Source organism: Oryzias latipes, chromosome 22 (assembly GCF_053564925.1).
Source record: "Oryzias latipes strain Hd-rR chromosome 22, Olatipes_Hd-rR_3.1".
NCBI classification, from domain to species: Eukaryota; Metazoa; Chordata; class Actinopteri; order Beloniformes; family Adrianichthyidae; genus Oryzias; species Oryzias latipes.
In genome coordinates, this window is record NC_136258.1 from 2,586,551 (window position 1) to 2,599,894 (window position 13,344).

The 13,344-nt window shown below is 39.8% G+C and overlaps 1 long non-coding RNA gene across 1 annotated transcript; it reads right to left on the reverse strand.

Moving 5' to 3' along the window:
- Positions 1 to 9,675: 9,675 nt before the first annotated feature.
- Positions 9,676 to 11,915, reverse strand: LOC110017516 (uncharacterized). Its single transcript, XR_002292936.3, has 3 exons — positions 11,711 to 11,915; positions 11,291 to 11,386; positions 9,676 to 9,930 (listed from the first exon to the last, which is right to left on the reverse strand). It is a non-coding gene; the product is annotated as an uncharacterized LOC110017516 (long non-coding RNA).
- Positions 11,916 to 13,344: the final 1,429 nt, after the last annotated feature.

Sequence of the window (13,344 nt, forward strand, 5' to 3'; positions counted from 1 at the left end):
AATAGAGGTCCATGCTGTTAGGCAGATGTGGGTGTACTCAAATACATGAGCCTCAGGCAAGGCTGGCCCCTGCCACAGTGTGTTACTGAGTCACACTTATCCTAGGAATCAGGACGTGATTTGTCAGGATGATCATGCTGCCTAATGCATGCGGCTTGTACTCTGATGCGGCTTGTGTATGTACAAAACTAGTTAAACACGTTAAAATGGGTGGGTGCGGCTTGCAATCGGGTGCGCTGTATAGTCCGGAATTTACGGTACATGACATTTAACACTTATTTTTTATGTCCTGTACAGTTGCTGAGCAAACAGACATTAATTGAAAGTATTTGTTGTTAGATAACTTTTATGGTTACAAACAAGTGAAAAGTGGAGATCAGAAGAGCTTTCCAAAGAAGCAACAGATCGGCAAGGGAAATAATTCTTGCTTTTTATAGGATATAAATACTGAGCCCGTGTCCTGATATAAAATGAATAAAATATATTTCGTTCCCACAAATTAATATCTTGTTCGCACGAAATAATATTCCGTTCCCACGAAATACTATTTTGTTCCCTCGAAATAATACATTTGTGCGAACGAAAGAATTAATTTGTGCGAACGAAATAATTGTTCACGTCATAAGTCATTCATAAACACGGATATGGTCTCCATCCTGCCGCAAAAGCTGCTTTCAGCGGTAACTTCCGTGTTTCTGTGACCCACATACGTTCAAGAAAGGAAAAAATAAAAACAAGAATGATCGATCTATTATTGTCTCGATGAAAATAAGAAAAATATCATAAGATCTAGGATGCCCATGCTGGTTGTTTCGTTAGTTACTGCAGTGTTTTTCAACCTTTTTTGAGCCACGGCACACTTTAAACTTGACAAAAATCCTGCGGCACACCAGAATCCAATAACAAAAACAAAAAGCAGAAACTCATAGTTTGTATTGATCTACAGTCCCCCCGCAATCTGACGTGCATTTTTGTGATAATTGTGGCAGAAAAAGCAGGAAGTTGCAGCTGTTTTTCTAAAAGATGTAATAGATGTTAAGTTAGAAGATTTAAAAACTGTTGTGTGTTCGTTGTGTCAAGACGTTTAACAAGGACGAGTCATTGTGCGCTGAGGCGCTGTCCCTTTAACCCAATGCATCATGGGAGATGTAGTGTGAAAACTACAGCAAAAAGGCAGAAAGACAACTGTCTCTGAGCTGCACTGTTTTGTTCACTTGTTCCACGGTCTGATATCGGATTCTGTGGAAAACTACACCGCTAAAGACAAGCTTTAGCTGGTAATTTTGGGGGAAATGAGATCCTTTACGAGCTAAACTGGAACAAGGAAGTTAAGACTTTAACCACTTCTGATTGGTCAGACTGATGACATGTGATTAAGCCCCCAAGAATGATTGGTGGAGACAGTTATAGGAGCAGGACTTTTCCAAATTACAGCTGAAGCTGCGGCTAAATCGCGGTACCGTCATTCTTATCAAAATGTCTTTAAAAGAATCAAATAAACACAAAGAAAAAAGTATTTTATGATCTTTTATATTCCTAACCTCTCAGTGTTTTATCAGGGCCTGTTTGGATGAACACAGGGCTGAAATCCTGGAGATAGAAAATGTTGTTAGATCAGTTAATGAGGGCAATTTCCCAACGGCACACTGGTTGAAAAACACTGAGTTACTGATCCAGCAAGTTTGAATGAATCTCTCTTGTATTTGAGACTCAACTTTACTTTTTATTAATTAATTACACACTTTTTTAATATATATATATATATATATATATATATATATATATATATATATATATATATGTATTTACATGTAATTGTTTTTTTTTTCAGTATCAGTTGGAATGTGTTTAGCATTTAAACTATAGTTTTTGTCTTGGTGACTTCCTTTTGGAATAATGCATATTGTTAAATACTAAGTATTGACCTTTTTTGTCTCTGTATACCTTCAGCATAATCGAGCCGATATCAGAATTTTGAAATATAAAAATGTTCATCTTGTACTTTTTACAAATCTGCAAACACTTTCTTCAGGGAAAATAAGCAAAACGATTTACTTGTAGCTTTAGCATGGCATGATGAAATTTAAGCCATGCTCAAAAAACACTGAAGTTATAATACATTGTTGTAGATTATTATAAATTCATGTTTCTTTTGTGAGTTAACTGAGGATTTGCCTCAACCATTCCATGTTCACCTTTAAAATCTTCTTTTAAATTTTAAAAAGAGAGATACACTCCTACAGCTTTTGAAATTTAACCAAGGCATGAAACTACAGAATTGCGGTTTGGTTCATCAGCTGTTTCAAATTATGTGTTCTGTGATAACCCATTTAAGTGCCAGCAACTCTAACTTAAATGAGCTGGTAGTTCACATCACTATGCTCAGAAGGATGCAAGCTCCAGCTCTGGCGTACTCCCTCCCGTCCTGCACTTGAGCAAGGACAGCCCCAAGTCCATGATGACTGGCACCGGTGTACACCACAAAAGGTTTATTGAAATCCGCATAAGCCAGAATCGGTGTTTGCGTTTATGACTCTTTCAGAGCTTCAAAAGATGCCTTACAGTCAGAAGTCCATAGGATCTTCTGTGCACCTGATCTTTTGGTTGCTGGTATGTCGACTAGCAGGGAATTCAGGGGGCTAGCCATTTTTGCAAACCCAGCAACAAACCTCCAGTAATATCCGGCCAGTACTAGGCTACCCAGCTTCTGTGGTGGGTGAGGAGACTCTCTAGGCAATTTAGAAAGGAATTCTTGGCATGCAGTCACAACATTCATGCCCACAATGAGAGGTTGAGTACAGCCATCATCCTTTACTACCACCACACCTCAGCCAGGAATGTTTACCACTTCAACCTCTAGATCCAGGATGGCATAGCCAATATAGGGGATCTTCAGACCATTAGCTGCTTGTAGTTTGAACATTAGCGGAGTCTTCCCAAGCTTAGTCTGGCTGAAGTGTTCATTAAACACACTCTCCGCCAACAGGGTGACCTGCGACTTGGAATCTAGCAGCCCTTTTAGTTCACTCCCCTCTAAAGGGATTTTTATTGTTGGACATTGGCCTTTAAATGCTTCAGTGGACCTTGACGGTGATGTTAACTCCGCCATCCCCACCCTACGGACCTCGGCAGGGGGGACTGCTAGTTTAACCCTGGTTCCGGGGTGGATTATGCCTGGCAGTACTTAGTGATATGTCCTACTCTTCTACACTGTCAACAGATGGGCCTACCTTGTTCATCACACTGGCTGTATGTGACTGGCCTGCAGAGCCTCCTGGGTGCCACTGGTGGCTCAGTGGTGGCTGTATCAGATGACTGATGAGGCTCGAGTTCTCTAATTAGTTCTTGGGTTACTCCTTTCATCTCTTTCCTCACCTCCTCCAGGATTTCCTGTTTGAAGGTTTCTTTCCAATCCAACTGAGGCCCTTTGGATGAATTGAGTTGGTTATTGACCATGGAGCATGTTACCTCAGCAGATGAGCCTCCATATTCAGCATCCAACAGAAAGGCCTCCTGCTGCAAGTCATTAAAGTCTTCCTCTGGGTGGCGACGGGCATACACTTTAAATGCCTGGGCTAGCGGCCCTGCCTGCAACCCCAGGAGTAGCTGGTCCTTCAGAGCCAAAGCAGAGGGGGATTCGTCAGGGGCATGCTGCTGCAGCCTGCAGTGTAACTCACAAAGTCGTAAAATAAAAGACTGAACAGTTTCATTTGATTTCTGCTTACGACTAAAAAACTTTGACCTTAAAACAGTGACTGGGGTCTGGTCCCCATACAAAGACTCCAAGTAAAAAAAGAAATTCTGAACAGGGTTTTTTTCGTTTCCTGTAAGACACCAACTTGCCGCTTGGCATCCCCCGCCAATGCTCCCAATACTATGGCCACTTTCCTGGGCTCTGTAAGCTCTTGAGACCCCAACAACCCATCTATCTGCTCCTTCCAGAGCTTTAACTCTTCACCTGGTCCCTTGAACTTTGGGAGCCAGGGAGCACCTGGGTATACTGGCATCATCATCCTGGCTGGTACCTCTTTGGTAGGTCAGTGTGCTCGAAACCCAGATCCTGCCAACAACGCCAAATTAGAATGGTATGTAAGGACTGGATAGGGTGAATAAATAAGAAGAATAAGGATATTAAACAGCTAGGGAGATGATCTGGGTGAGAGCAAACACACACCACCAAAGAGGACCTGGGTTTTTTGGCCACAATGACAATTTATTTCCAGCATTAAAAATATGGATGGCCACTGAGCTGCAGTTAAAAACACTAAAAAGAGGATAAAATAATTCTAAAATTCCAGGGGAAGATTAAAAACAGTAAAACAAGATACAAATCCTGGAACAGGTTAAAACACAATAAAAGGAAGGCCAAAAGTCCTAAGGACAGCTAAAACAGGTATAAAAGAGGGGTTACGGATCCCAAACCAAGGGGGCGTCCTCTCCCCGCCAAACTTTGTTTCCCGGAGTCGACTTCATGTCGTTGATCCTTTCACGTGCACCAGGACATGGAAGGTGGGGCTCCCCTCCGCCTCTGGGGTTTGCGCGTCACACACACACTCCTCCCGTGTCACTTCCAGCTGGCCCTCTGGATGCGCTGGAACTCCTGCGAGAATAGACAAGCTGCACAAAGCACTCCAAGATGCAGGCTGCCTACAGCCTTCTCGCCTACTGCAACCAGTCTGCTTAATCACGTCTTGCTACTCACAACTCAGGCAGGGTCCTTGCCCTGCCCCTGTGTGTTGATCGCGTTGCAGACTGGCGGTCCCAGCGCTCCCGATGCGTGCGCCCCGATTACAGCGGGCCCTTGGGAAGTCTGGCGGTACCGCCGATCCAATCGCGCCTCAACAACATGTTTCATTTTTAACACCATCTTACACATCACCTCCTGGTATATAACACAATGCAAAAATGTCAACTTCTGCACAGGGTTCATTTCTATCATTTTATCCTATATTCTCTTTAAAAGTCCAATATTTTTTCCAGTCAGATTTGGACAACCATCTGTCCCAACAATGTCCAAACATGCATTTACCTCTCTAAAGAAGCTGTTTCCAGTGGTTGTCCCTTTCATCGATCGCATGACTCCCAGCTACTCTGTGATTTGAAAGTCTGCAGTTATCCCACGTGAGAAGATGAGTAGCTGGGCGGTGTTACGTTATTGCAGCTCTCATCCATCGCCAGAGAGAAACAGTCAAAGTCAGCCGCGATGTCCTCAAAAAGCCTCATTACCGTGCGCTGGGACAGTGAAACGCTCTCAAACGCGTTCTTTTTCTCTGGGCACATCAGCGCAACAGTCCTTTATAAACGTACTGTTTGTGGCGATTTTGTGAGAAATTACATAACTTGTCCTGACGGCTGCATTTCAGGGGGCGTGAAGTTTGGTAAAAAGTCCCTTTTGGGTTTGAAGTTTTCTAAACAACGCCCCAGACTCCTTTGTATGCTCTTCATTAGATAGATTTCTGTATTTATCTTCTTGCTTGGTCGTGTAGTGGCGATTCAAAGTATAATCTTTAAAAACAGCGACCTTCGTACAACAGATTAAGCACACTGCTTCACCATACGACACACGAAATCACTTATTTATTTTTCTTTTCTTAGCGTGAGCCGACATCTTGAGGGTGAACTGGCTCAGATCACTTGTTGCTGTTGACATTCACTCACGTACGTGCAACTGTCGTAAAGTAACGCTTTTTTAAAAAAAAAGGTCAAAATTTCAAAATAAAAGTAATAAGACGACAGATGTTTGTTTGATTTATGTTGTTTATGATTGGCCTCTTGCGGGCCAGACAGAGGCGTTCAAAGGCCGGATGTGGCCCGTGGTCCGTAAAATGCCCAGGTTTTTTTTATTTTGTCTAAAAACGGCATAATCATAATTAAAAGGCCACTGGGGAAAATAGATCAAACGAAGATTCTTTTACCATTTTTATTTTCTTGTACATATATTTTTTCATATTCACTTTAAGACTTTAACACTGTCGTAGCTTTATTTTCACACTTATTTTGCACTGCTGGCTTTTGAATAAATTAAAAAAGAGCAGGTGGCAGAAATATAAAAGCACTGTGATGAGACGGAGAAATGGATATGGATTCTCAATCAAAATCCACAAATACTTACACAAGGCAGTGACATGCAGGCAATGTGAATCTGTTCTCTGTATCATGTGGAAGAACCAAAACAAAGCAAAAAAAAAAGAAAGAAAACATGAAAGAGAAAAGACCTTTAAGGTTAATTAATTTGTCCTTTATAGAGGGAAAAATGCTCAGATTGAGAGTGTAATAAAGCAACTTGTTTGTCACCAGTCTAAACCCTGCTGTTTCCCAGTGTGAAGCAGCTGAAAAGATAAAAATAGGTGGATAATTAAAGACCAAAAATAAACTTGGCTCGCCTGCAAACCTATGCCATGGACCTCAAAGGTGAAACATTTAGCATATATGCAATATACAGTTATCCAATTAATTACTATGTGGCTCATTCATTCTGACGTGTTCATTCAAAATCACTTCCCAAGTATTTTTCAGTCAGATATGACGTTATGACACCTACAAACAAAGTAAACAATAATTACCTCTAAATGCCAAGCCTGTTTGTATTAAAATGGATTAGAAAGCCAGTAAATAACTTATTCTTGAATATAATTTTAAGAAACTTGGTTAATGTTAGAAATCTAAATAGTCATTTCACGAGGATAACAAATGTGATGAATTTATCTTGTTTTTTTTTTTGCACTTGAATATGTCACATTTTTAATTAAATTTATCTCAGCATGTAATGTAATAAAATAAAGTTATTACTAGTCTTAATTAAAATGTTGCAATGGAATGGGTAAGCAAATGTCTAAAAATAATTGTGTTAGAAAGAATACTGAGTGAAGTGCTGTGAATGGAAAGCTTCGGTGGCATTTTTATAATAACAATGCTGCAATGTCCTAAACAGTTACACTCACTTTTTTTTCTTTCACAAGAAAGAAATCATAACAAAAATCCCTGCTATTACCAGGAAATGTGGAATTATGTTAAGAATACATTATCCTAATACTATTGTAATTGTGTAGGTCCTACTTCCTATAAACATTTAGTAATAAGTTCTTTTTAAACTGAGTTGTTTGATCTCAAGTAGATATTATTGAGTCAGATAGCAAACTTTTTATTGGAAAGGGTTAAGTCAAAAACTTCTAAAACAAGTACATTTTAAATCCAACTGAAAAAAGTGTCAATTTCTAGTGTTTTAGCAACAATGTGAACATAGACTATCAAGTAAACCAAAAAACAGAAGTAAGCCAAAGAGAGTAAAAGACACCATGAATCTTGGAAAATATGTTAGAACTGAGAAGCTACTGTCAGCACAGACTAAAAAGTGTTGGCTGAAAGATTTAGACAGTGTATTTTGTGTGGACATCCTAAGGGCGTCTTATGATTACTTATGCATCAGGTGCATTTGGTCGCGATCAGCAAGGACCAGTACATGCACCTTACTAACTATTGGACTGCAGAATAAGTACGTCCTATGAAAGCATCACCTTTACATCAAGTGCATGTAATTTACATAATCCTTAGAATTATTTCACCAGATTTTTACTATGACAATCTTACGTTTCATTTTCATAACGTCCCTTTAAAGTGGCTGCAGGAGCCTCAAGAGAACTGCAAGACCCACATGCACCCACTTTAGAGCATTAGAGGGTTAAGGTTACTGGGAGTTACAACTGGGGGTTGACCCATCCAGGTGCTGGTGGTTCTTGGGTTGCCTGTGGCTGTAGAGGGTTGTCCAGAGAGGGGCGCCATTGTGCGGCCAATTTGAGTAATGTCATGGAAATGAAAAGTACCAATGTTATGTAGTTGACTCCTTATTGACTGTGCGCAAATGGTGCATAGATGGAGATTGCACATGATTCTTAAGACGATGTTCACACAAACTAGATCTTGTCTAATTTCCTCATTTCTAACAGCCAGGAATGAAGCAAGGTTTACACATTTAACACTTGAACATCACTGACAGGCTTCTTGTGCAATTTGCAGGATTTTGGTGCCTGCGTCTCACCTACTGTCCCTTTACTGATCCTTTTGTGTCGCTTAACTGTTCATTACAGCCTGTCACCATGCCCGTAGAAAACAATTTGCATGGACATTTTCACTTGTGAACCCACCAGGAGGGCTACAATCTTTAAATTTTGTACAGGCAGTCTAGTAACCCTTGTGCTATCCTAGGCACTTTACCATTGGGAGTTGGGTCATTCAGACCCACTGGACAGAGCGCTGAACCCTTTTTCTTCAATGATTTGTGATCTTCACTGGTGTCCATGGATTACATGAAATCTTTCCACCTTTATCCACCTTTGTCATGGTAGGAAGAACACGTAAATCCAAGTGTAACCCTTGGGATACGTACTTGTTCTGTATATATTTGCCCATTTTTCACCCGTAGAAAGCTTATATCCACCTGTAATAGATTGATAAACTGGAGATATATGCCAATTGGGATGGTTTTGAGATGTTGATAGGAGGAATAGTGAGGATTTTGGTAAAAGGATGCAGAGGATGGAGGTACCAGGAAAGACTAAAGAAAAACTTCAGAGGAGTTCATGAAAGTAGAGAAGGAAGACATGAGGATGGGTTAATGGAGTGAGAGGATGCAATGATGAGTCCAAAAGGAAGCACCAAAAAATAGAAGGAAGACTTTTTCTTGTTATATAGGTCATTATAGGTCTGTCTGTTATTAACAGAGGGGCCATTTTTTTGTGCCCATACTGTATATACAAAAAAAGTTGACTTTTGAGGACACTAGTTTTTAGACTGTAGTTTTTAATGACAATGTACTTATTTACATTTTTATGGTATGTACCCCTTTTTCCCCCTTTGTCTTACAGAGTGATGAAAACTCAGAAGAGGCTCTGGCAGATACAGTCTTGGGGATCTTTGCCATCTGACACACTGGTGCAGACCCAAGTGATGACCTTCAGAATGTTGGAAATATTTTGGAAGGAGTGGAACTCCTGAGTGACCTAAAAAGTGTAAGCCGTGCGGTAACAATGCTGTTTGGTCCTGTGTATGCTCTAAACTTCAGCTACCCACCAGATTTGAAATACACTTTTGCGGTTCTGCAGAAGATTCTAATGGGTTTGGATGGTGGCCGGTTATCCAACAAAGTGCAAGTCGTCAAAACAGCACTATCCCGTTAAGTGGCAGGAGGAAGTGTCTTGACGTGCGCTGACCAAAAAAGAAAAAATTAATTGGCAGACCTGATTCCAAGTGCCATTTACATTTTAGTATTTTTGAAAGTTTAGAAGCACATTTTGTAAAGTTCCAGTACATTTGTACCTTTTTTTTAATATCAGATAAACGATTGTAGGAAAACACTCTTGTAATAATCCTGAAACAAAACCTTGCTTAAGTAATGCTTCACTCCTCTCAGTACAAGATTTTTTTTTCTTATATTACCATTTACACTGTTGGAAAACTGTTCAGTATCAGCACTTTAAATGTGTTGTGCAGATGTGTAAAAAGGTTTACTGTTGCAAGTGTTCATTTTTGGTGGTATTATAATAAACGTTGTGAGTTTTATAAACATTGTATAAGCTAGTAGCTGTAAAAATATAGCTTTTTTGCACATTTTTATGTTCATTTATTTTAGTAGGTCATTTGAGTACGGAGCCTGTGTCCTGACATGGACTTCCAAGAAAAGCAAAAATTGTGTATCAGCCTTTTGTTTTTTTACACTTTTCCCACATAAAACTGTATTTTCTTAGGCTGCCCTTTCCCTACAAACATTAGCGCTCAAAAAAATACCCATTTGGGAATGTCGCCTACCACAAGCTCATCTTCCACCACAACTGCTGTACTGAGCGAACAGAAATGCACTGAACTTGTATTGTTGTTGCTGACGGTCAGAATGCCAACAGAGGAGCTGCTGATGTCTGCCTCTGGTGACTCTTTAATCTGCAAAGGAAAAAAAACAGTGTAGTATTAAAGAAAGAATTGATCGTTTGAGGGAACAAAACTTTATGCAAAAACTACAACCTGAAATTGACATTTTAAGAGAAGGTCAGAAATTACACATCAAGAAAATTATTAAAGTTGATTTAAATTAATGATTTCAAGCATTGTAGTCAAAGCAATAAATAATTTACACATATTTATCAAACTCATTACAGAAATGATGAAATGCATTGATTAAAAAGACAGAAAATAAAACAAAACATAAAAGTCACTTAAATCACATTTGCTTAATTAAATACAGTGATCATTAACTAAAGTCACATAGAGATTGATTTATTGCTTGAAAAGGATCTGGAAGAACAGAGCTTATATAATACAAAATCAAATGAAATCAAAATAAGACTACTTGTAAGAGTCCTCATCATTCCATAAGGCACTGTCCACAAAAAAATAAACAAAAGCTTTTGTAACATGACAATCTGAAAAGAGGATCACATTTATTCGCCCAAACCCCACCCCTCCCTCCACCTAACCAGTTTCACCAACATAACTCTCAGCTTGTGCCTGATGGTCAGCACCTTTCAGGACACGTCCAGGAATTCCATCCGCCCCAGCTGCTTACCTAGTATTCACCCTCTGGAACTCTTTCCTGATGTCATGCTCTCACAGTTAGCACTCGTTACTCTCCACCAGGTTGTGTCTCTGTTATGGGGCAGTTGTTCAACTACAGCACAAAACATCTCCATAAAAATGACACAACCTGCTGGAAAGAATGTCACCTTCTTGCCAATGCAACTTAAGAGCAAATGTTCAGTTCAATTTTATTTATATAGTCCAATGTCACAACAGAAGTCGTCTCCATGGGCTTCATACTGGCAATTGTACATGAACATGAAATCATAATACATTAGGTATTGGCTAAACTAAACTAAACAGACTAAACTAAACTGGGCATCCCTGCCATTAGACCCTCTTACACAGTAAGGAAAAACTCCTTTATAAAAAAAAGAAAAAGACTCCTCCCCAGGACGGACAGGCGATGTACAAGAACTCTTAGAGAAGAATTACATTTTCTAGTTCAACAACTGCATTTTTAAAGTCCAGCAGATTGGCATCATCCAGATGAAATAGAGGACGGCTGTGGGCCCGAGACGAGCCAGAGGCGAGGTCCACGGTCAGGTACAGGAGCACAGATGAGCTGGAGTGCAATATTTTAGGAGACTATGTGCTTTGCCTCACAACATTGCTTTGCCATGACTTTCTGGTTAAGTTGTATTACCCACAGAGCTGGAGTATTAACCAGCACACTGTCACTGGTACTATTTAGTGAATAAACCATTATCCATCATAAAGTACTTACATTCCAAACTTTGAAGAACTGTGGGTCTTCCTCACGTTTGTATATGGGAAGCCAGTACAGGCCAGGAGTACATTTGACATCAGCAGTCTGCTCTTGCTGCACAGAGACAAAAACAAATTAATATGGCAAACATATTTCAAATGACTGCACCCTTTGGTCTGGCTCAGTTCAGTTCATCTAGTCTTTAATTATCTTAAAATTGTATAGTTATTTTAAAAAATACAGCAAACATAAGATGACATTACATTCATATTTACAAATGCATTGGGATCAACGTTGATGTTTTTTTCTCCAATGAAGTAAACATTTACAGTCATTCACTGAATTAGAAACGCTCAGTAATTAATATGAACCGATCCAAGTCAGCCCCTTCTTTTAGCTAAAGCATAATGTTGATCATGCCATGCAGTTACACCTCACCTGTTTATCATAGAGGTGCAGAATGTCGCATAGAGCCTTCCGGTTCGTGCTGCCTTCTGTCTCAACAAGATCAGCATCCTCTGCGTCTGTCTGTCCAGGTCCAAATAAAACGGTTTCGCAGGTTGACATTTGTGATGCGATGAAACTCAGCTCAGATCTACAAAAAAAGTTAAAAATGTTTAACACATTTTAAAGCTTTTTCAAGCTACTGGTAGCTTGGAAAAACCGCTGCATTTTACAATAGCCTCAATACTGCCTGCGGAATTCCAAGGTACTTGTAACTGTCCTCGATGTCTGTTATTGTTCCTTCTGGGAGTGAGACCCCTCCTGTGTGGACTACCTTGCCTCTCTTTGTCACCATCCGGCTGCATTTCTCGAGCCCGAATGACATCCCAATGTCAGTACTGTAGATCCTGGTGGTGTGGATCAGGGAGTCAATGTCACGCTCGCTCTTAGCATATAGCTTGATGTCATCCATGTAGAGGAGGTGACTGATGTTGGCCCCATTTCTGAGTCGGTATCCATAGCCAGTCTTGTTGATTATTTGGCTGAGGGGGTTCAGACCTATGCAGAACAGCAGTGGGGACAGAGCATCACCTTGGTATGTCCCACATTTGATGGACACTTGTGCAAATGGCTTCCCATTGGCTTCAAGGGTGGTTTTCCACAGCTTCATTGAGTTCCCCATGAAGGCTCTTAGAGTCCTGTTGATGTTGTACAGCTCCAAGCATTCAGTGATCCATGTGTGTGGCATTGAGTCATAGGCCTTCTTGTAATCAATCCAGGCTGTGCACAGGTTGTTATGTCGTGACCTGCAGTCTTCATACCCGAGACTCTTTCTTGGATATATATATATATATATATGTATATATATATATAGGTAGATCTTTGAGACATTGTCAGCTCAAAAGTAGCTCACATGCCAACAAAGTGTGGGCACCCCTGTGTTAGAGCATTATGGCTATGCTAGTCAGCAGTCTTGGGGAGTAATAATCAACAGTTTGTAAATGAGCTGAATAATGTTTGACTATTCTGACTGGTTAGTTTTGCTAGATGTGCTATTTAGTCAAAAATGATGTTGCTTGTTAAATTTAAAGGAGGGGTCAAAGAGTCACATGTGGCTCCTGAGCTTCAGGTTTTAGACTATATGTCCTGAGTATTTATATGCACTTGTATAATATACTACATATATATACTACATATATATACTAATATAATTTCCACCAGTTTATGTTGATGGGAAAAAGGTAAAAAACAAAACAGCAACAGCAATTACATTTGAGAGTGTAACCAAAAAACAAGACTGTGTTCTTTCCGTAGCAAAAAAAAAAAAAAAAGGACTTTCCCTTTTTGCAACACATTTTCAATTACCTTCTCGCTAATGGATAAGGTATGTGTATGTCCACATCTGGACCAGTGGTATATTTCACATAAGTGATTTGAACCAGCTGCTCTATTGGTGTTCGTAAATGTTGCAATCTTCCAAAATTGACACAAAGCATAACAGGATGTCAGCAACCGACGAAAAACGAATTTGAATTTTCAAAACACAAAGATGCCTTTCTTCAGAAATTTGAAAAGTGAAATGTAATTGACCACGATTGCATTCCTCTAAATTTTATTTGGAAACTGAT